We start from the raw sequence: 23,062 nt of genomic DNA, 5'->3' as shown, positions 1-23,062 counted from the left end.
TTCTCAAGAAGGAGTATGTTAAAGATAAAAAATCTAATTTTACATTAAATCTACTTAGATGGCACATATTAAGGGTGTAATGAGATGGTTTCCTGCCTGTCTACAGTGTGAGTGTTTACATCAGGTTAAACATAACTATCTCCTCCAACATGCATTAGTTATTTGTGGTAAAAACTCTCAAAATCCTTTATTTGTATTTTAAAGAGACTTGGTGTTGGGATGGAGCCCGGGGCCTTGCACATGTCAGGCAAGGGCCTCCCACTGAGTGGCCCCCAGCCTCTCAGAGCTGTTGGAGGCACAGCGCACTTTGTGGTCTAGTGACCTACTGTGCAACCTACCACAGAGCTTCTTTCTCCTGACTGTAACTTAGTACCCACTGATCAAGCTTTTCCCACCCCCTCCTCCCCAGCCTCTGGGAACCACTGTTCTGCTCTTTGTTTCTATGAGATCAATGTTTGCATTTCATGGATCACTGGGATCATGCATGTTAAGCATCTTGAGATGAGACAATCATCCTGGATTGTCCAGGTGAGCCTAAGGTCATCACCAGGGTCTTTAGGAGACTCAGATAGGGGTGAGGACAAATGATAATAAGTGGGAATGAGGTGGATGGGAGGGAGGGAGAAAGAATCATGAAAGGTCAGTGCACAGGCAGGCATGATGGTGGAGTCCAGGAGGCAGGGGAAGCATGGTCTGTGGACAGGAGGAGAGAAATCCTGCCAATACCAGGGAACGTGTGCTCTGGGAGCAGGGAGTGACCCTACCATGCTGGGTCTGGAGGTGTCGGACACAGCTTTGCTAGACAGAGTGTAGGACTCAGGTTCAGTTGTCCATTTCCTGATCCTCTTGAGCCATGTCCTGTACTGCTCCCGGACCTGCAGAGGCAACCCATGCTCTGGGTCGGCTCACAGAGAGGGGTGAAGGTGGGGAGGCATGCGTGGGAGCTGGGTAGGGGTATCTGTTTGCTGAGGAGGCAGTACACCAGGAAGATGAAGACGCCCCACAGGCTGTTGACGATGGTGAAGAGGTAGGCCAGGATGGGGGCCATGGGGCCCACCTGCAGGACACCCAGACACTAGGTGCAGCCCAAGATGAAGAGATGCACCATTGCTTTAAATGTCAGCATCCTAGGTTGGGGGAGAATGGAGGCTTATAATGCACCCACAGCAAAATCAGGGTATTCACCTCTTCACCCTTGGATGCACCTACTCTCCCCTGTAAGTAATTTCTTGGACTGAGCTATGATGTTTACTCTCAATGATACCCCACAGTAGAAATGCCATTTTGGGTCCAGGACAGTGATACTGCTGCATAAGGTGAATTCCAAAAACTCATTCTCCACGAAGATCCCTAATTTCATTAACCAGTGTTACAGAGGATTCCCTGTGCTAGCGTTTGGACATAAATCACAAAGAGAGGCTGGGGGCAGGGTTGCATGCCTGTAGCCCCAGCTCCTCAGGAGGCCGAGGCAAGAGGGTCACACAGCCTGGGAAACACAGTGAGGCCCTATCTTAGAAAATAAACACAGGACAAAATTTCTGTTTTCATTAATCGTATGTTCTGTTCAAGTGTCTAATACAACTAAATAATGATATGCAAAAATTTGAAAGGTTAATCAGAGGAACCCAGAAGAAAGAGTAAGAATTGTACACAAAATGCTGAGTGAAGGAACAACCCCGCCCCCTGGAGGACTGAAGTGGAGTAGCGTTTATCTACAGGGAGGAACAGTTAGTTACAGGGTGGGAAGGATTCTGAGCTGAGGGTGGGGCAGTAAGTGCAGCCTGAGATGTGGCGACTGTCAGGAGAAGAACAATGCTCTTGGCACTTTTGCTGTAGAAGAGCTGAAAAAGAGTGCAAGCATTGCTGATCAGCCAACGCCAATTCCTCCTGAGACTGAGGGAGTCCCAAGCTGGGATCAGAGATGGAGGCATTTTGGGACATCAGCAGCAGAGCCCTGAGTCTGAGATGGCAGCCGTAGAAGGGCAGCCACATTTGTTAATTCTGGGCCACCCAGAAGCCCCCCAGGAGGGACACGAGGGGGTTGCCCAGGTACATGGCTTTTCTCTTGGGCATCATTCATGTCTGTGTGTTTGTGTCCCCTACTCCATCTCACATCGTAGTCTGTTGATGGAGGACAGCTTGCTCTTCACAATCCAGAGGGTCATCAGGAAGAAAACCAAATTGACCTTCAAGAAACCACAAAGGAAAGACAGCAGCATGAATCTGACATAATTTTCCTGTATACATATATGACAACATCACAGTGAATCCCACCATCATGTACATTCACGAGAATGGGCTCCTAACTAGATAAGGTATATTCCATGCTTGTGTAATTGTATCAGAATGGATTCTACCTTCATGTATAACTAAAAAGAACCCCCCAAAAGAAACTGCAGGATGTTTATGAATATCTTCTTTTCCTTTTTGCAGTTCTGTGAAGGGAACGCAGACCCTAGTGCATGCCAGGCAAGCTCTCTGCCCTTGAGCTACACCCACATCCCCCACAGCAAAGTTTTATTGAATAAAAATTTAAATCTGTTATCTCTCCATTCTAGCCCATGCAGCTTTTAGTATTTGATAATAGCGTTAGAATTTGTAGATGCAGACATCTTGGAAAACCCAACCCAACCCATAACAATCCAGGGATAGTCCTGTTCTCATCATAATCCTTATAATCCTGCTCTTCTAGTGACCCTCATGTGGACAGCAAGGAACTCTGATGACATCATTCACACAAGAGATGGCACAGGCAGGTCCAAGGAAGCCCCACACAAACCCCTGTTCTGGATTGAGCCAGCACCTGAGCAAGAGAGAGAACAACATCACTTTGCTGTGTTCATGTAGCACTCCATGACCAGAGTCACTCCACACCACACACAACCACAAGGATGGGAAGCCAGACTCCCTGTATGTGTGATATGTCACAGTACACTCTACTGCCATTTATATTTAAAAAGAACAAATGAAAAATTAACAAAGAGAGAGAATAAATGCATTGATCTTTGAAGACAGAGAGCAGTTATTTCGATCTCTTTCTCCCTTTCCTCAACAAACATTGAGTGTCTGGGTGGTAGGCTTTCTGTTTGGGTCTGAAGATACCAAGAAAGTAAACCCAGTTGTAAATCTCCCAAGTCTCACCTCCAGGAAGACACACACTGTAGACACATTGTAACAACAAAACAAAAATGGAAGGTTCTGAAGATGAATCACTGGAGGGCATATTAAGGTCTGCGTCTGTGGGATTAAGATGGTTAAGGAGAATTCCCCAAGGAAATCACATGTTAATGGAGACATGAAGTTGGTTGATTGTTACTGAGGTAGTCAGCTCTGGAGCAGGGGAGAGGACTGTGAACATGGTCACAGTGCTTGAGAGTCTTGTGAACCTGACATCGTTTTAAGTGTTTGTCTTGCCCCATTCAATAAGTTGCTTTTTTTCTGCTGCTAAACTTACCCAATGACCAGAATTTTTTCATGGATTTATGGACATGGAATTTTGGACCATAAAATTCACTCATTGAATGTGCACACTTCTGTTACATTGTCATGTGGTGTGCATGCACGAATATGTAGCAACAAATCCCATCATTAGGTACAACTATAAAGCACCAATAAAAATGCAGAAAAATGAACTGCACAGTTTCTGTTTGAACAAAACAGTGCTGTGTAGCCATCACCACAACCTAACTGTGGAAGATTCTCACAGTTCCAGAAAGAAACATGTGCACCTCAGCACCCGCTCCTCCCTCCTGCTCCCACCCCTTACCTTGCCCCCACCCCCAGGAATCTATTTTCTCTTTTTGATTTGCTTCCTCTTGGCATTTCATATAATGGAATCATGAATTGTGTGATCTTTAATGACTACATTCTTTCACTTAGCATGATATTTCAAGGTTCACTCATAACGCAGTATTTTAAAGATGAATTTGCCCATGAACATATTAATTGTCTTTATTAGAGGAGCCAGCATGGTATTTCCACCCAGGCCCATCATGTGCACTGTTTCAACCCAACCTCCCTTTTGTACTTTCCTTGCCACTGTCCTGCACCCTTCTGGATCTCTTGAATTCACTCTGTTCTACTTTCAGGTGGATTTATTTTTTAGCTTCCACAAATGTGAGACAACATGTGGTACTTGTGTTTCTGTGCCTGGGTCATTTAACTTAATATAATGTCCTCCAGTTTTATCCCTGTTGCTGCAAATGTTAAATATTTTTCTGCTTAAGGCTGAATAGTATTGCATTGTGTATATATACCACCTCTTCTTTCTCCATTCATCTGTGAGGGGCACTTGGGCTGATTCAGTGACTCAGCTATTGTGGAGAGTGCTGCAATAAACATGAGTGTGTGGATACCTGCTGGATTTGACACCTTTGGGCACTTAACTCAATTTTACCTCTATTTCCTCATCGATAAAATCAGATAATGACAGCATCTCCTTGCACGTAGAGATGTGAGGATTATTTGCTTTTAGGTCTACCCACCTTCTGGGTTGATTATCTTCTCTGAATATATATATATATATATATATATATATATATATATATATATATAGCCAGAGAAGCACCTGGGATGAAATAAGCACCCTGTAAATCTTAACTATGACACTATGTTTAATTTTAATTTTGTAATTAAAACATTTTCATTCTGCATCATTAAACTTTAAAACTGTTATAATGAAATTGCTAGGACTGACATGTGAGCTTAAGCAATTAAGACATTTCACGGGAGAAGATGACGACGACTCTCCCTTTCTGATTGCATATCCTTCCTGTCATTGCTATAACCACAATCACGAGTTTTGTGATTATATTTTTCTACTAGTTTGATTATTAACATCAATTTTAATTCCCCAAATGAAGAATTGTGGCATTCTATAGGATTTGGATAAAATGTATGTTAAGTCAAAAACGAAAAATTTTCTTTCGATTTTTTTCTTTGTTGTTTCTAGGAGAGAGATTTTGTTAATTAATTAATCCTTACTATAATTTTTCACAGGAAAGATGCCCTAGGGGTTACTAGTTAGTGTCACTGTCCATCTTAAGCTCTGAAAAAATCAAAATGCTACTTTGGTTCAAGTGATTACCATGGACATGCTCGAGAGTAGAAGGACAAGTGGGGTCCACATTTACTGAGCAGGGGTGCCATACAGGTGAGGTCTGGCTGCTGCAGACATGGCCACGATGGCCGCCGGGACTCCGTAGCCCACAGGGAACATGAGCCTCCTCATGAGCCTGTTTCTGCTGGAGGAACTGAGCACAGTCAGGTTCCGCATGGTGAGGAAGAGGAACAGCCCCTGCAGCAGCATCCAGGTGAAGGAGGCCAGGTAGAGGTAGTGCAGGGTAACTTCGGTGACTCTGCACAGCACCTGGAGAGGAGAGAGACACCAGGGCAGCAGTCAGGGTCTGGGCGTGGCCCGCGACGCCCCCTGTGCCCAGTGGTGGTGGATTCTGCTGTGCTCCAGGAGCTGCAATGTGGTGCTTCAGCCACGGACTGCGTGTGTGCTCCCATAGATCACAGCAGAGCTGGAAAGGGCCTGCTGCCCAGTGACGTCACAACCTTCCAGCGGTGCCCTGTGGTATTCCTCATGCCACAGTGGTGACATAACAGCCTCCCAGTGTTGCCCTGAGGGGTTCCTCATGCAGTAGTGGGGATGCTCTTGTGCACAAACCTGCTGTGCTGCTGGTTACGGAACAGCAGGGCCACACAAGGTCGGGCAGGATCTAATATTTACAAATGGCAACCAATGATTATGTGACGGCTTATGCATTTTCTACACTATGCTTTTCACATTATTTTAGAAATGACTGTATTCACAGGGTTTAGTATCTTCTCTCCAAAAGGTGCTGATCCTGGGAACAGCTGAGGATGCATATTGAATGACATTATCAGTAGCTGGATATTCACCCATTCCTGGGCTCTTAAGAGACAGAAGGTCACTAAATAATCCTGTGCATCAAAGCAGAGAAGATAATCAACACAGAATGCTGGTAGACCTAAAAGCAGCAGGACAGAGCAAGAGAGAAAATCACACAGCCCACAGTACTCCAACAACTCTGCATGACAGCAGAGGAAATGTTGGAGAAGAATTTAGAAAGTTCCTAGTTAAAATGTTCAACGAGCTAAAAGAAGATGTAAGGTATGAACTTGGAGGAGATACAGGAAGTGCAGGATCATTTCACTAAATCCAGATTATAAAAATGAACCAAATAGGAATTCTGTAAACAAAGGACTCGAAAACCAATTTAAAAATTCAGTAGAACCTCCTTTTTCTCCTGGTAAAAACTGTCTACTGTAAAATGTGGTGCCGTGTGACGCCAGCCCAGTCGCCTCCTTCGTGTCTCCTGATTGAATCAGGAGGCCACGTCTGGTGATTGACGGATGCCACCTAGAGTTTGGCTCAGTTCACCCTACCAGGTCCCCTAATGAAGGAACTTCCCCAGGATGCAAGCCCTGTTGCTAAGGAACACGAGATGCAGGTGATGGAGTTGTAAAGAGGGCTCATTTTCTTGTTGAATCTGTCAACGTGAAATGGGCATTGACCTCCTCTGGACTTCCCCGGGGCCCAGGCTGATGATTAGGAGCTGGGCAGCCTGGCTCCTGAGTTCAGCACCCCGGGGCGGGTGGGGCAGGGACACCTGGGTACCTTGGGCTGGGTTCTGTCGATGGCCGTGAGGAAGAGCAGGTGGGCCAGCAGGAGGCAGAGCGAGAGCTGCAGGTGCAGGGAGGTGCTGGTGTTCTGGATGGCTCTGCACAGGAGGAAGGTGAGGGCCACCAGGAGCAGGCACAGCAGCGACACGCCCAGCCCCACGCAGGTGATGATGCTCAGCACAGGGTCCTCGTCCTGGGGAAGAGGGAGGTGCCTTCACAGCCACGTGCCCTGCTCTGGGGTAGGAACACCTCTGCTATCTGTGTCATTTGGTGCAGCAGATTCAGGATGGAGGGACCGGGTCCAGGTGTGAAGCTGATGCGGGAGAGGCTCCAGGTTCAGAAGGTTGGACTGTTAGGTTTTCTGAATGGAGCAGGTAAGTGGGTAGAAGGGCCCGGATGTGTAGAGTCCTTACTCAAGGAGGAGACCCGGGATTCCTGACTTTGGGGCACAGTAAGGCGTTGGTTGATATGTAAATGAGTGTGTGTGAAGACCTTGCTGAGGGTCCTTTTGTCCCTGTCCCACGAGGCCACAGGACAGAACCTGTGCCTCAGTGTCCAGGCATTAACCTCCCATCCCAGACATCACTGGCCTCAGTCCAGCTCTCCTGTTCCTTACTGACGACAAATCCCTGTGTAGTTAGAATTAGATACTTGGTTAAAAATAAAATTAATGACAACAGTTGCTTAAAATTCACCTTTCCCCCACTTCTTTCTGAAAGTCATCTTAAAGCCATAAGGACATTTAAAAGCCCACCATCAATTCTATTTCAGTGTAATTGAGGGAAAGAGGAGAGAAGAGGAAAGAGGGAGGGGAAATGTTCAAATGGTAAATATTGAAGGCAAAATTTCAAAGCAGGTGCCTCAGGATCAAGTGCACACAGATGTTGTTTGTGTGGATTTTGTTTTTGAAACATATCTGTAAATTTGAAATGGTTTCCCAAGAAAATGTTTGAAAACAAAGTACAAACCCTGCAGGTGACATTTGTGCAAGCTACATTTGAGACCCTGGTGCAAAGACAAAATTGGGAAATTAGGAGGCAGGACAGAGGAGGAGCAGAGGGAAAGAATGACACCTGATAAATGAAACAGAGGCAAAACTTTCAAAATAGATGGCTCTGGGTAAAGAGTAATGGGGTGGTGGGTTTTCTTTTCATTTCCTCATGGTTTTAAGAGGACTTGGAGAAATAGGTGGGAAAGTGTAAACTTTAAGTTACCATCATCATTAACTTTCTTCCTTTAACCAAGTATCTGATCTATTTCTTCTATTTTTGTTCTTGAAACTGTTATAGTTAAAGCTTCGTCCCAGAGTTTCATAAACTGTCTTCCAGACCACTCATGTATAATCAAATCAAGCCTTTATTGAAGCACACTGGTGGTGACTGACCAGAACATAAAGCTGTTCCCCTGATCAGCCCCGAACAATTGCACGGGCACTCCTTATAAGCCTGAAAACTGCAAAAGGGATGTTCTGGGGGTCTAGCCAATGCAAGCAAGCCAGTTTACAGAAGCAGGACAGTGCAGTCAAGTGGAGGGAAGCCTAACCAATCAGGGTTAGGCCAGTCACCCCAGTTACAGAAACAGAGCCCTGTTACCCTAGTTACAGAAACAATACCCCATTAGGTAGTTCCATGTTCTTAAAGGTTTCTATAGCAAAAGGAAAAGAACATCTTGATCCAGTCATGACTCTTCTACTTGTCATGGTTGTTTTGCAGTATGAAGTCATAAAACAAAATGGAGTCACATTTGCTACTACTATCACAAAACATATCTAAAAAATAGAAATTGTTTCCTAAGAAAGCACTTAAAAATAAATGTTCCTTCAAGTGATATTAACATGTGCTGAATTTTGAAAACTTCTGATGTAAAGACAAAATCTAATTTCTATAATATATAAAAAGCTCTTGGCTGAGATCTTTGTTATGCTCATGGTCACAGGTGCTCACATAAATACACATAATGTGAGCTCACCTGAAAGTCTGAACCTGGGGAAGCAGTAGTGTCCACTCAGTTGGGTAGAGGAGGAGGTAAACAGACCCTAGTCCAGCCATCCTCCCTGACTCCCCTGATCCCCTCTTACCCCCACCTTCACCAGATCTTCCTTTTTTTGTAAACCTGAAACCCTGACTACAGTTGACTTACAGACCCTGGTGGTAAGTAGAATTCTAACTTGGTCTTCGTATGTCCACCCCCTGCTGTTACACAAACCTTCTTCTAATTATTCAATTCTCTGAAAAACTAGGCATTGCTGCAGAGGGATTTTGCCGGTGGAATTTTTGACTCGATCTGTTGACTTTTATTTTTATTTTTATTTTTTACCTTGTTTTATTTTATTTTTTTTTTATTTTAATTTTTTTATTGGTTGTTCAAAACATTATAAAGCTCTTGACATATCATATTTCATACATTAGATTCAAGTTGGTTATGAACTCCCAATTTTACCCCAAATACAGATTGCAATCACATCGGTTACACATCCACATTTTTACATAATGCCCTATTAGTAACTGTTGTATTCTGCTACCTTTCCTATCCTCTACCATCCCCCCTCCCTCCCCTCCCATCTTCTCTCTCTACCCCATCCACTGTAATTCATATCTCTCCTTGTTTATTTTCCCATTCCCCTCACAACCTCTTATATGTAATTTTGTATAACAATGAGGGTCTCCCTCCATTACCATGCAATTTCCCTTTTCTCTCCCTTTCCATCCCACCTCATGTATCTGTTTAATGTTAATCTTTTCTTCCTGCTCTTCCTCCCTGCTCTGTTCTTAGTTGCTCTCATTATATCAAAGAAGACATTTGGTATTTGTTTTTTAGGGATTGGCTAGCTTCACTAAGCATAATCTGCTCTAGTGCCATCCATTTCCCTGCAAATTCTATGATTTTGTCATTTTTTAGTGCTGTGTAATACTCCATGGTGTATAAATGCCACATTTTTTTTATCCATTCATCTATTGAAGGGCATCTGGGTTGGTTCCACAGTCTAGCAATTGTGAATTGTGCTGCTATGAACATCGATGTAGCAGTATCCCTGTAGTACGCTCTTTTAAGGTCTTCAGGGAAAAGTCCAAGAAGGGCAATAGCTGGGTCAAATGGTGGTTCCATTCCCAGCTTTCCCAGGAGTCTCCATACTGTTTTCCAGATTGGCCGCACCAGTTTGCAGTCCGACCAGCAATGTACAAGAGTACCCTTTTCCCCACATCCTCTCCAGCACTTGTTGTTGTTTGACTTCATAATGGCTGCCAATCTTACTGGAGTGAGATGGTATCTTAGGGTGGTTTTGATTTGCATTTCTCTGACTGCTAGAGATGGTGAGCATTTTTTCATGTACTTGTTGATTGATTGTATGTCCTCCTCTGAGAAGTGTCTGTTCAGGTCTTTGGCCCATTTGTTGATTGGGTTATTTGTTTTCTTATTGTTTAATTTTTTGAGTTCTTTGTATACTCTGGATATTAGGGCTCTATCTGAAGTGTGAGGAGTAAAAATTTGTTCCCATGATGTAGGCTCCCTATTTACCTCTTTTATTGTTTCTCTTGCTGAGAGAAAACTTTTCAGTTTAAGTAAGTCCCATTTGTTGATTTTTGTTATCAACTTTTGTGCTATGGGTGTCCTATTAAGGAATTTGGAGCCCGACCCTACAATATGTAGATCGGAGCCAACTTTTTCTTCTATCAGACGCAGAGTCTCTGATTTGATATCTAGCTCCTTGATCCACTTTGAGTTAACTTTTGTGCATGGCGAGAGGAGGGGATTCAGTTTCATTTTGTTGCATATGGATTTCCAGTTTTCCCAGCACCATTTGTTGAAGATGCTATCCTCCCTCCATTGCATGCTTTTAGCTCCTTTATCCAATATAAGATAGTTGTAGCTTTGTGGATTAGTCTCTGTGTCCTCTATTCTGTTGACTTTTAGATTAGGGAGTTTATTCTGGGTTTGGTGAGATGAGGTGGTTGCTTTAAAGATCTGGACTCTTTCTGGGAAAACAGATTCAAAACTTGAGAGGGATTATATACAAGGGACATTTTCATGCTGGTTTTCAGATAGGAACACTGATATTTTGTGAGAAGGCCAACCAGGGGTCATAGGAGAGGAAATGTGGGTGGCTCTTAGGAACTGAGTGTGGTCCCCCCTGACAGCTGCTAAGAGAAGGGAACTGAACTCTGCCTGCAACCAGGGAGCTGGAGGAGGGCTGCAAGACCCAGGAGAGACTGCGGCCCTGGCTGATGTGATCTTGTCAGTCTTTTAGAACCTGTACAAGGAACGCATCCCCCTGTGCTGGGTTACTGACCCACAGAAACTGCGAGGGAACAAATTTGTTTTACTTCAGCAGCGACATTTGCATAAGTGTGTTTTGCAGCAATCGATGCTGAAGGCAGCCTCTCACCTGCACGTGGTAGTGGGCCATGAGGACGGCAAAGCTGCTGAGGTGGGTACAGTGGCAGGTGGTGCTGCCACCTCCGGTTTTCACTGTTGTGCAGCCTGCAGTGGTCCAGTGACTCCCATTCTGGCTGTGGTCCCAGAAGACACAGAGCATCTTGTGCAGGTGTCACCAGCTGTAGTAAGAGGACAGGGGTGTGAGCTGGTCTTCCTGTGCTCTGAGATGCTGAACCAGGAAGGGCCGGCTTTCCTGTGTGGGGTGCTCCTGTGGGTAGTTCCCCTGAACCTCAAGGTTAAGAGGACAACAAGGGTGTGCCTGGGCCTGGGGCTTTTACCACTCCATGGTCCTCCCACCCCTCACTCACAGGATGGGAGAAGGTGAAGGTAACTGATGAGCTGAGGTTCTGGGTGTTGTTGCTGCTCAAAAAGGCTGAGATGACATCTGAGGGCAGGACAGAGGAGACTCTCGGCAGCGAGTCCTTGGGTGTCCCATGGGGAGCCACCTACTTCTCAGGCTCCAGGACCAGGGGAGCCTCAGCCAGCAGCTTGTCCATCCCTGGGGTGGAGACCAAGCCCACCACAGAAAGGCCTGCAGGACGAGGCCACGGGTGAGTCTCAGGGTCTCCTCCAGGGCCTCCCCCTTAGATGGCCTCTGCTTCTTTTGAATTGTTGTATTATAATGATACATAATAGTGGGACTTGCTGCACCACATTCACACGTGCACACAACAGAATGTGGCCTCATCCCTCCCCAGAACCTCCCCTTTGGACGCTCTTCTAGTGACCTCTTCCCACCCACATCACCCTTTAGTCTTTAATTTGTATTTTGGGCATCTTTCCCACCGTGAGGCCTCTTCCAAACAGGATGGTACTGGTGTAAGGTGGACATCCACCTTCTCCCCATCTTAGATGTTACCTGTGTAACAAGATTCCTGTGCCAGATTCCAGTTCAGCTGCATCTTTGCCTGATTCAGACTCAAGGTGACATTGCAAATTCCTTGCTTCTGCATGTCCAGGGCCAGTTCTATGAGTCATGGGAAGAAGTAGTTTTATGTTAGGAATGTGTGTGTGTGTGTGTGTGTGTGTGTGCATGTGTGGGTATGTGGATATTGTATACGTACATGGGTATATCACATATATCAAGGACCTATGTGTAACTTCCAATTCACTAAAACCACACACATGTATATGTGTATATATAGACACATATGTGTACACATACATATATGTATATAATCCTTTCTAATTTCAGATTTTATATGTATGTGTATATATGTGTTGTGTATACACATGTGTGCATACATATATACATGTATTTGAAATCTCAAGTTATGAAGAGTTTTAACAGTAGGAGCAAATGTGCACCAACATTTCAGATAACTGAGATGAAATGGACACATTCTGAGGAAAATAGAAACTACCAAAACTGACTCATGAAGATTTGGAAAATTTGAGGAGACCTATAATGGGTAAAGAGATTGAATCAATAGTGAAAAACCTCCTAAATGAACATGTGAGATCAGATTTTCACCAATTCAATATGGCTGAATTTCACAAATCATATAGGGAAGAATGAACATGAATTCTTTCTAAACTCTTTCAAACAACAGAAGAGGCATCTAGTAATTCCTTGAGGCTAATCTTACTCTGATGTAAAAACAGATAAAGACATCACAAGAAGGCAAGGGACCTATATCTCTTATGAACACAGACACAACAATCTATAACAAATATTAGGAATAAATTTAACTAAGAGACTCAGGAAATGTACATAGAGAACTACAGAAGGTTTTGAAATGCATTAAAGACTCCAAATGAAGGGAAGGACACCTTGTGTTCATGGATGGGGAAACTTTATATTGGTAAGATGGCGACATGCCCCACAGAGATGTACAAAGTCAATGTCATCCCTGTCCATGTCCCAATAGTCATTAATATTATAATTTGCTTTTTTTGTAGTGAAAAAAAATCTGATGTTTCAATTCTTTTATTATTATTAGTTGTTCAAAACATTACAAAACTCTTGACATATCATATTTCATACATTTGATTCAAGCGGATTATGAACTCCCATTTTTACCCCATATATAGATTGCAGAATCACATCGTTTACACATCCACTTTTTTAATACTGCCATACTAGTGTATGTTGTATTCTGCTGCCTTTCCTATCCGTTACTATCCCCCTCCCCTCCCATCCCCTCCCATCTTCTCTCTCTACCCCACTACTGTAATTCATTTCTCTCTCTTGTTTTTCCCCCTTTATCTTCACTTCCTCTTATATATAATTTTGTATAACAATGAGGGTCTCCTTCTTTTACCACGCAATTTCCCTTCTCTCTCCCTTTCCCTCCCCCCTCTCGTCCCTGTTGAATGATGATCTTCTTCTCATGCTCTTCCTCCCTGCTCTGTTCTTAGTTGCCCTTCTTATATCAAAGAAGACATTTGGCATTTGTTTTTTAGGGATTGGCTAGCTTCACTTAGCATAATCTGCTCTAATGTCATCCATTTCCCTGCAAATGCCATGATTTTGTCATTTTTTAGTGCTGAGTAATACTCCATTGTGTATAAATGCCACATTTTTTTTTATCCATTCATCTGTTGAAGGGCATCTAGATTGGCTCCATAGTTTAGCTATTGTGAATTTTGCTGCTATGAACATCAATGTAGCAGTATCCCTATAGTACACTCTTTTAAGGTCTTCAGGGAATAGTCTGAGAAGGGGAATAGCTGGGTCAAATGGTGGTTCCATTCCCAGCTTTCCCAGGAATCTCCATACTGCTTTCCAAATTGGCCGCACCAATTTGCAGTCCCACCAGCAATGTACAAGTGTACCCTTTCCCCCACATCCTCGCCAGCACTTGTTGTTGTTTGACTTCATAATGGCTGCCAATCTTACTGGAGTGAGATGGTACCTTAGGGTGGTTTTGATTTGCATTTCTCTGACTGCTAGAGATGGTGAGCATTTTTTCATGTACTTGTTGATTGATTGTATGTCCTCCTCTGAGAAGTGTCTGTTCAGGTCCTTGGCCCATTTGTTGATTGGGTTATTTGTTTTCTTATTGTTTAATTTTTTGAGTTCTTTGTATACTCTGGATATTAGGGCTCTATCTGAAGTGTGAGGAGTAAAAATTTGTTCCCAGGATGTAGGCTCCCCATTTACCTCTCTTATTGTTTCTCTTGCTGAGAAAAAACTTTTTAGTTTGAGTAAGTCCCATTTGTTGATTCTAGTTTTTAACTCTTGTGGTATGGGTGTCCTATTAAGGAATTTGGAGCCCCCGAACACACAATGTGTAGATTGGAGCCAACTTTTTCTTCTGTCAGATGCAGAGTCTCTGTTTTGATATCAAGCTCCTTGTTCCATTTTGAGTTAACTTTTGTGCATGGTGAGAGAAAGGGATTTAGTTTCATTTTGTTGCATATGGATTTCCAGTTTTCCTAGCAACATTTGTTGAAGATGTTATCCTTTCTCCATTGCATGCTTTTATCAAATATAAGATAAGTATAATTTTGTTGCTTGGTCTCTGTGTCCTCTATTCTGTACCATTGGTCCACCGGCCTGTTTTGGTACCAGTACCATGCTGTTTTTGTTACTATTGCTCTGTAGTATAGTTTGAAGTCTGGTATTGCTATACCACCTGATTCATTCTTCCTGCTTAGAATTGCTTTTGCTATTCTGGGTCTTTTATTTTTCCATATGAATTTCATGATTGCTTTATCTATTTCTACAAGAAATACCATTGGGATTTTTATTGGCATTGCATTAAACCTATAGAGAACTTTGGGTAATATCGCCATTTTGAAGATGTTAGTTCTGCCTATACATGAACAGGGTATATTTTTCCATCTTCTAAGATCTTCTTCTATTTCTCTCTTTAGGGTTCTGTAGTTTTCATTGTATAAATCTTTCACCTCTTTTATTAGGTTGATTCCCAAGTATTTTATTTTTTTTTGAGAATATTGTGAATGGGGTGGTTTTCCTCATTCCATTTCAGAAGATTTGTCACTGATATACAGGAATGCCTTTGATTTATGCGTGTTGATTTTATATCCTGCCACTTTGCTGAATTTCTTTATTAGGTCTAGTAGTTTCTTTGTAGATCCTTTTGGGTCTGCTAGTTATAAGATCATGTCACCCACAAATAGTGATAATTTAATTTATTCTTTTCCTATTTTTATGCCTTTAATTTCTTTCATCTGTCTAATTGCTCTGGCCAGCATTTTGAGAACTATATTGAATAGAAGCGGTGATAGAGGGCATCCCTGTCTTGTTCCAGATTTTAGAGGGAATGCCTTCATTTTTTTTTCCATTTAGAATTATGCTAGCCTGAGGATTATCATAGAAAGCTTTTACAATATTTAGGTAAGTTCCTGTTATCCCAGTTTTTCTAGTGTTTTGAACATAAAGGGATGCTGTACTTTGTTGGATGCTTTTTCTGCGTCTATCGAGATTATCATGTGGTTCTTATCTTTAAGTCTATTGATGTGGTGAATAACATTTATTGATTTCTGTATATTGAACCAGCCTTGCATCCCAGGGATGAATCCTACTTGATCATGGTGCACAATTTTTTTGATATGTTTTGTATCCGATTCGCCAGAATTTTATTGAGGATTTTTGCATCTAGGTTCATCAGAGATATTGGTCTGTAGTTTTCTTTCTTTGAGGTATCTTTGTCTGGTTTCAGAATCAGGGTGATGTTGGCCTCATAGAATGAATTTGGAAGAGCTCCCTCTTTATCTGTTTCCTGAAATAACTTGAAAAGTATTGGTATTAATTCTTCTTTAAAGGTTTTGTAAAACTCCACTGTATACTCATCCGGTCCTGGGCTTTTCTTGGTTGTTAGTCTTTTGATGGCTTCTTCTATTTCATCCATTGATATTGATCTGTTCAAATTGTGTGTATCCTCCTGACTCAATCTGGGCAAACCATATGACTTAAGAAATTTATCGATGTCTTCACTATCTTCTATTTTATTGGAATATAGGGTTTCAAAATAATTTCTAATTATCTTCTGTATTTCTGTAGCATCTATTGTGATATTGCCTTTTTCATCCTGTATGTTCGTAATTTGAGTTCTCTCTCTTCTTCTCTTCATTAGCATGGCTAAGGGTGTGTTGATCTTATTTATTTTTGAAGAACCAACTTTTAGTTTGTCAATTTTTTCAATAGTTTCTTTTGTTTCAATTTCATTGATTTCCACTCTGATTTTAATTATTTCTTGCCTTCTGCTACATTTGCTGTTGTTTTGCTCTTCCTTTTCTAGGGCTTTGAGATGAAGTTTGAGCTCATTTATTTGTTGGTTTTTCCTTTTTTTGAGGAATGACCTCCAGGCGATGAATTTCCCTCTTAAAACTGCTTTCATTGTGTCCTATAGATTCCGATATGTTGTGTCTGTATTTTCATTTATCTCTAAATATTTTGATTTCCTCTTTTATGTCTTTTGTAACCCATTGATCAATAAGAAACATATTGTACATTTTCCAAGTGATGTAGGATTTTTCCTTCCTTCTTTTATCATTGATTTCCAGTTTCATTCCATTATGATCAGGTAAAATGCATGGTATTATCTCCACACATTTATATTTACTAAGGGTTGCCCTATGGCATAATATATGGTCTATTTTTGAGAAGGATCCATGTGCTGCTGAGAAAAAAGTATATCCACTTGATGATGGTTGATATATTCTATATATGTCAGTTAAGTCTAGGTTATTGATTGTGATATTGAGTTCTATAGTTTCTTTATTCAACTTTTGTTTGGAGAATGTGTCCAATGGTGAGAGAGGTGTGTTGAAGTCACCCATAATTATTGTGTTGTGGTCTATTTGATTCTTGAACTTGAGGAAAGTTTGTTTTATGAATGTTGCAGCACCATTATTTGGTGCATAAATATTGATAATTGTTATGTCTTGTTGGTGAATGGTTCCTTTTAACAGTATATAATGTCCTTCCTTATCCCTTTTGATTAACTTAGTCTTATTCGATTTTATTCGATATGAGGATGGCCACCTCTGCTTGCTTCCGAGGACTGTGTGCGTGGTATGATTTTTCCCAACCTTTCACCTTCAGCCTGTGTATGTCTTTTCCAATCAGATGTGTCTCCTGGAGGCAGCATATTGTTGGATTTGTTTATTTTAATCCATGTTACCAGCCTATGTCGCTTTATTGTTGAGTTTAAGCCATTAACGTTTAGGGTTACTGTTGATATATGGTTTGTACTTCCATCCATGTTTGATTATTTATCTTTTTTTTTAATTTGGTTTGTTTCTCCATGATTAGCTTTTTCCCCCACCTCTCTCACTTTACTGAGGTATTTCTCACTGTTGGTTTTGGTTATTGTTTTTCATTTCTTCCTCATGTAGTGTTTTGCTCAAGATGCTTTGCAATGCTGGTTTTCTGGCTGCAAATTCTTTTAAATTTTTTTATCATGAAAGATTTTTATTTTTTTGTCATACCTGAAGCTTAATTTTCTGGATACAAAATTCTTGGTTGGCATCCATTGTCTTTCAGTGTTTGAAATACGTTGTTCCATGATCTTCTTGCTTTCAGCATCTGTGATGAAAAATCTGCCGTTAAAATTGTTGGTTTACCCCTGAATGTAATCTGCCTCCTTTCTCTTGTAGCTTTTAATATTTTCTCTTTGTTCTGTATATTGGATATCTTCATAACAGTGTGTCTTGGCATTGGTCTACTGTGATTTTTATGCTTGGTGCCCTGTATGCATCTAAAATTTGTACATCCATTTTCTTTTTTATATCTGGAAAGTTTTCTAAAATTATTTCATTCAACAGATTGCTCATTCCCTTGGTTTGTACCTCTATACCTTCCTCTATCCTGATGACTCTTAAGTTTGTTTTTTTATGTTATCCCATATTTCTTGGATGTTTTCCTCATGGTTTCTTACCAGCCTTTCTGAGTTGGCTAGACTCTTTTCAAGATGATATATTTTGTCTTCATTGTCTGAGATTCTGGATTCTACTTACTCCAGTCTGTTAGTGATACTCTCATTTGACTTTTTAATTTGGTTTATAGTTTCCTTCATTTCTAGGATTATTGTTTGATTTTTTAATAGTCTTTATCTCCTGGTAAAGTTGCTTATTTGCTTCTTTTATCTGTTTATGTAATTCGTTTTCAATGTGTTCTTTCATTGTTTGAATTTACTGTCTCATGTCCTCTTTAAGATTCCATTCCGTCTGTCTAAGGTATTCCTTGAGTTCTTTATTTGACCATTTTTCTGATGCCTCTAGGTTCTCCTGTATATTTAGGCTGTCCTGCATTGTTTGTACTCCTTTTCTTCCTTGCTTTTTCATGCTGCTCATGTTACTTCCGGTTCTGTTTGACTGCTGAGTTACTGTTTACTCCTATAAATTTATTTGGTTTTGTGTATCTCTGGAGTCTCTCTTTTGTGATGGGAGACTATGACTAGAGATGATGAATTTTGTTGCACTTTAATGCAGATTCATTTGTTTCCTAAACTGTGTACAGATTCTGATGGCATATAGCGGTCTGCGGTTTGGTCTTGGGACTTATGTTTAGGTCGAGTGATGTGATGGTATTGAGGTTGGTGTCTCTTGGCAACCTTGGAAGGTTGCTCTACTGACGAGGGATATTAACAGGAGAATGGTCTGGAGTATTTGGGGGTAGCTAGGGAATTTGTAGCACTATATAATGCCTCAGAACATTTACCTATAAATGTAAATTTAAGGTTTATGTTTACACATGAACCGCATCATGATGCTTGGGAGGAAAGGTATTAGAAGGGGAGGGAAAAAGTCGCTAAAGAGAATGAGAGTAAACAGGTAGAATTCAAGGAAAGGGGAATAAGGAAATTGAAAAGAAATGAAAAGACAAAAGAAAAAATAGAAAATAAAAAAATAAATTAAAAAAAATTAAAAAAAGATAATAATAATAATAATGAATTTTTTTAAAATGCAGTCTTGTAGTTCAATTAACTTCTCTTCCAGTAGGTGGAGCTGTGCCTAGCAGGCCAAGCTTCTCCTCTCAATATGCAGGAACCAATCACTGTGAAGTGGCTCCTCCTCCCCCACTGGGCGGCTCTCCAATCCTGAGTGTCTAGGGCCTTTTCTTGTGTCTAGTCACTTCCACACTTTTCCTCCAGCCAGGCCCCACTCAGCGGTGACACTCACCATAATACTGGCTACATGCCAGGTCTGCTACTCCCGGGAGCCCTATTTTCATGAATGACTGGGCACACTGTCCCTGTTTGGCATTCCCTCAGACCCTAAGGTTGTGGAGCGTGGGGCTGAGAACCCTGAGTGTATTTTGCCTGCCCTCTGGTAGCCGCGCCCCCAGGAGCTGGTGCAAGAGACGTCAGTTGTCAGCGCTGGTGGGAGCGGTAGCTGGGGTCCTGGGCCATGGGTCCCGTGCCACTCCTCATTCCCTCCGTCTGCCTATCACGCTCATGGGAGAGCTGGGAGGGGCCCTTGAGTTTTCCCCGCTGTGTGGATAGGAAGGGCTAAGGGGTTACACACCTGCAGCCACCGGTTTCAATGAAGTTATCTCCTGCGCCGCATTCTGGTGACATTAGTTCTCTGCCATGGTGACATCCCATGTGAATGGTGGCAGTTCGTTCCCTTTGCCGGGTGTCTGATGCAACAGGTGGGTCTGGACCGGCTCTCCCAAGCCCCGTCTCAACCCTGTGGCTACTGCCTATGAAGGCTCGGTTGGTATTAACCTCAAAAGGTTCAAGGAGGAGCCGACGAGTTGTTTCTCTATTGAGCAGGAGCATTTGTAGCGCTGAGTCACAGCAGTTTGGCTGCGAGATGCAGGTTTCTATAATTTGCTTAAATAGAAAAACTCACCTTAAAACTAACACAGCATTGCAAGAGAACCAAGTAGTTAAAGAATGGCTGAAAAGAGCAACAAAGGTGGAGGATTCACACTTCCTGATTTCAGAACTGATGGCAAATGAACAGAGCCCAAAGCAATGTGGTACTGGCATGAAGACAGATGGAAAGGTGAGCCCAGAAATAAACCTACACCTCTGCAGTCAATTGACTTTCAGCCTGGGGACCAAGACTATTCAATGGGCATAAGAACAGTCTCTTCAATGATTGATGAAGGATTACTGGATATCCAAGGAAAAAGAAGGAAGTGGGACCCCTACCTCACAACACGCACACAGATTAACTCAAAATAGAACAAAGGCCTCCATCTAAGAACTGAAGCCCATAGGAGGAAATATAGTGGTGTCTTTCTGACCTTGGATTTGGCAATGGATTGTTAGATATGACACTGAATGTACAAGCCATGAAGGAGAAAGTAGATAAAGTAGACGTCCTCAAAATTCAAAACATCTGACATTAAAGTGAAATGATTATCACTGTGAAAAGATAATCCTTAGGATGGAGAAAGCATTTCCAAGTTGCACAACTCATAATGGTCTCCTGTCAAAATAGATGAAAAGCTCTTACAACTCAACAACCGAAGGACCAACCCAATCACAAATGCACAAAGGATCTGAACAGATATTTCTCCAAAGAGATACACAAAAGGCCCAAAGGCACATGAAAAGGTGCTAACCATCACCTGTCAATACGGAGATGGAACTCAAACCTGCAATGAGAAATCACCTCACATGCACTAGAACAGCTGTGATAAAAACCAAATGAATCAGAAGTAACATGTTTTGCCGAGGCCATGGAGAGGGGACCCTTGCACCACTCTGGTGGTACTATGAAATAGTGTGGCCACTATGCAAACAGTCTGGTGGTTCCCCCAAACTGAACACAGAATTACCATGTTACCTACCAAGTCCAGTCCTTACAGACACACCAAAGCACTGAGAACAGTTTTCAAACAAACACTTACACATAAATATTATTAGTAGTAAGTCACAATAGTCAAGGTTTGGAACCAACCCAGATGTTCATCAGTGGCTGAGTGGGTCAGCTCAACACCCATAGGATGCAATCATATTCAGCCATGAAAAGGGATGAAGTGATGCTATGCCATGCTCAATAGGATTATATTAGGTGAAAGAAGTTAGAGGGACAGGTCACACTTTGTATGATTGCTTTTTACTAAATGGTAGAATAGGCAGCCCCATTAAGACAGCAAGCAGGTGAGTGGATACCAGGGTTGGGGGAGTGGAGGAATGAGGGATTAAAGCTTAGGAGGCACTGTGTTCGATTTTGGAGAACACTGTCTTAGAAATGGAGGTGATGGCTGCATCAGTTTGTGAATGTTCTTGATTCCACTGAAATGTCGAACTGGTGGATTTTAAATGGTGAACTTTATTGCTGAAACTTGTTAAGTGAGTTTTGCCGCAATAAAACAATTAGTATCTAAATATTGAGCAAGATAAATTTATATTACTCCAAATAAGCTTTTGGAAGCTGTTTCTATTTTGTTACCTAAAATTCATAGAAAAAAATTTTTTTAGTTGTAGATGGACACAATACCTTTGCTTTATTCATTTATTGTATGTGGTGCTGAGGATCAAACCCTGTGCCACGAGGCAAGTGCTCTCCCTTTGAGCTATAACCCCAGTCCCCCTAAAATTCCTTATTGTCATTTTACTGCTGATAATGTATACTATACTGTAAATGTCTACTATTTTTATTTTTCTGCCTTTTTCACTCTTGTGATTATTTATGTGAGTCACTGAGGTACAGTGTGGCTGCTCAGCTCTAGTGGGATCAGAAGAGGATGAGGCTAGGAACAGGGGCTGGCGCAGACCCAGGGACTTACATGTGCCTGCAGAATAATTGAAGGTTGCTGTCCCCTCAGGCAGAGCCCTGCTGAGGTGTGTCAGGGCACTCTCCAGGCCTGTCAGCAGGTGAGTGGCCACACAGTGCTTCTGTGAAGGGGGCAGGGTCTCCAGGTCCCCAGGGGTCTCCAGGAGCTCATCCACCTCCTGCATGATTCCCTGGAGTGATGGGGGCACACAGCAGGTGGACTTGGGCCAGAAGGTCCACATGAAGAGCTTGACCACTCAGCCCCAGAGAACAGACCCAGACACTGTCCAGTTGGGGATAGAGAGAGCATGGTTTGGGACTCCCTGGGTGGCCCTTGCTCCTCAGAGGTCAGCCCTGGTTCATGACTGTCAAGGATGACAAAGACCAGGATGAGAGCAAGAGGACAGACAGTGCACGTGGGTGTCCAACAGTGTGTGTGGCCCCCGGTGTCCTCTTCCACGTGCCCTGGGACAGTGGCCAGCTCAGCCCAGGACTCCACTGTGCTTAGGCCTGTCCCCCTCTTCCCAGACCAAAGCTGCCCCCTCCCTCTGTGGGAAGTCTCTACTTGCTTCCCCTGGATCCCGTCCTTATCTGGATGGTGTCCTTGGCTTGATCTGGCTTGACATCCTTGTGCAGATTTTTGACTTTGTCAGTGAAGTTGGAGAGACTCTGGGGAGGTGACATTGGTCAAGGGTGGGTGGGAAGCTCATGGCCAAGGGTTGGACCGGGTGCTGCCCCAGGGATTCCCACCTCCCTGTCATGGCTGGGGTGCTCAACTGGCTATGGACTCCAGGGGGAAGAGACCAAGTGTAGGGGCGCCTATACCCGGGGTAGTGGGGCCCAGTCCTGGGGTAAGTGCGCGGAGACCAGGTGTCGCCAGACTTGGCTGCTGGGACAGGACAGTGGTTCATTAGAAGTGCAGGTGTGCGTGGGTGTGTGCAGGAGCATGTGCACGGACGGACCAAAGTCAGGATGGAGAGAGCAGCGCAGAGAAATGAAGGAGGCCAGGCAGTGGAGAAGGGCGTGGCCAATGAGGGCGTGGCTAAGGGCGTGGCCAATGAGGGCGTGGCTAAGGAGGGCTTGGTGGAGAAAGGCGTGGGGTACAGAGGGCGACCTTTCCAGGTCAGAGTGTTGGCTGTGGACTGGGACCTACCCTGGAGTCTTCTACCTTCTGAATTTCCATACTGGAGCCCTGGGTCCATCTTGGCTGTGGGGAAACTGAGTGTTTCAGGTGTGGTTGATATTGGCATGGAAGCGGTGAATACCATCAGGGCAGCATCTAGCAGGGGGAAGAGAAGAGAATGGCGCAGGAATGAGCTGTCACGAACAC

At 42.8% G+C, this 23,062-nt stretch overlaps 1 pseudogene; it reads right to left on the bottom strand.

The window, feature by feature from the left end:
• Positions 1-510: 510 nt before the first annotated feature.
• LOC124087725 (adhesion G protein-coupled receptor E2-like) lies at positions 511-22,416 on the bottom strand (annotated as a pseudogene).
• Between the last annotated feature and the right edge of the window lie 646 nt (positions 22,417-23,062).

The sequence above is a fragment of the Marmota monax genome, unplaced genomic scaffold (assembly GCF_021218885.2).
Source record: "Marmota monax isolate L192 unplaced genomic scaffold, Marmota_monax_Labrador192_F-V1.1 WCK01_AAM20220418_F8-fsc00021, whole genome shotgun sequence".
Lineage (NCBI taxonomy): Eukaryota > Metazoa > Chordata > Mammalia > Rodentia > Sciuridae > Marmota > Marmota monax.
The sequence above is the reverse complement of the archived record's forward strand: the minus strand, read 5'-3'. Positions and strand labels throughout refer to the sequence as shown.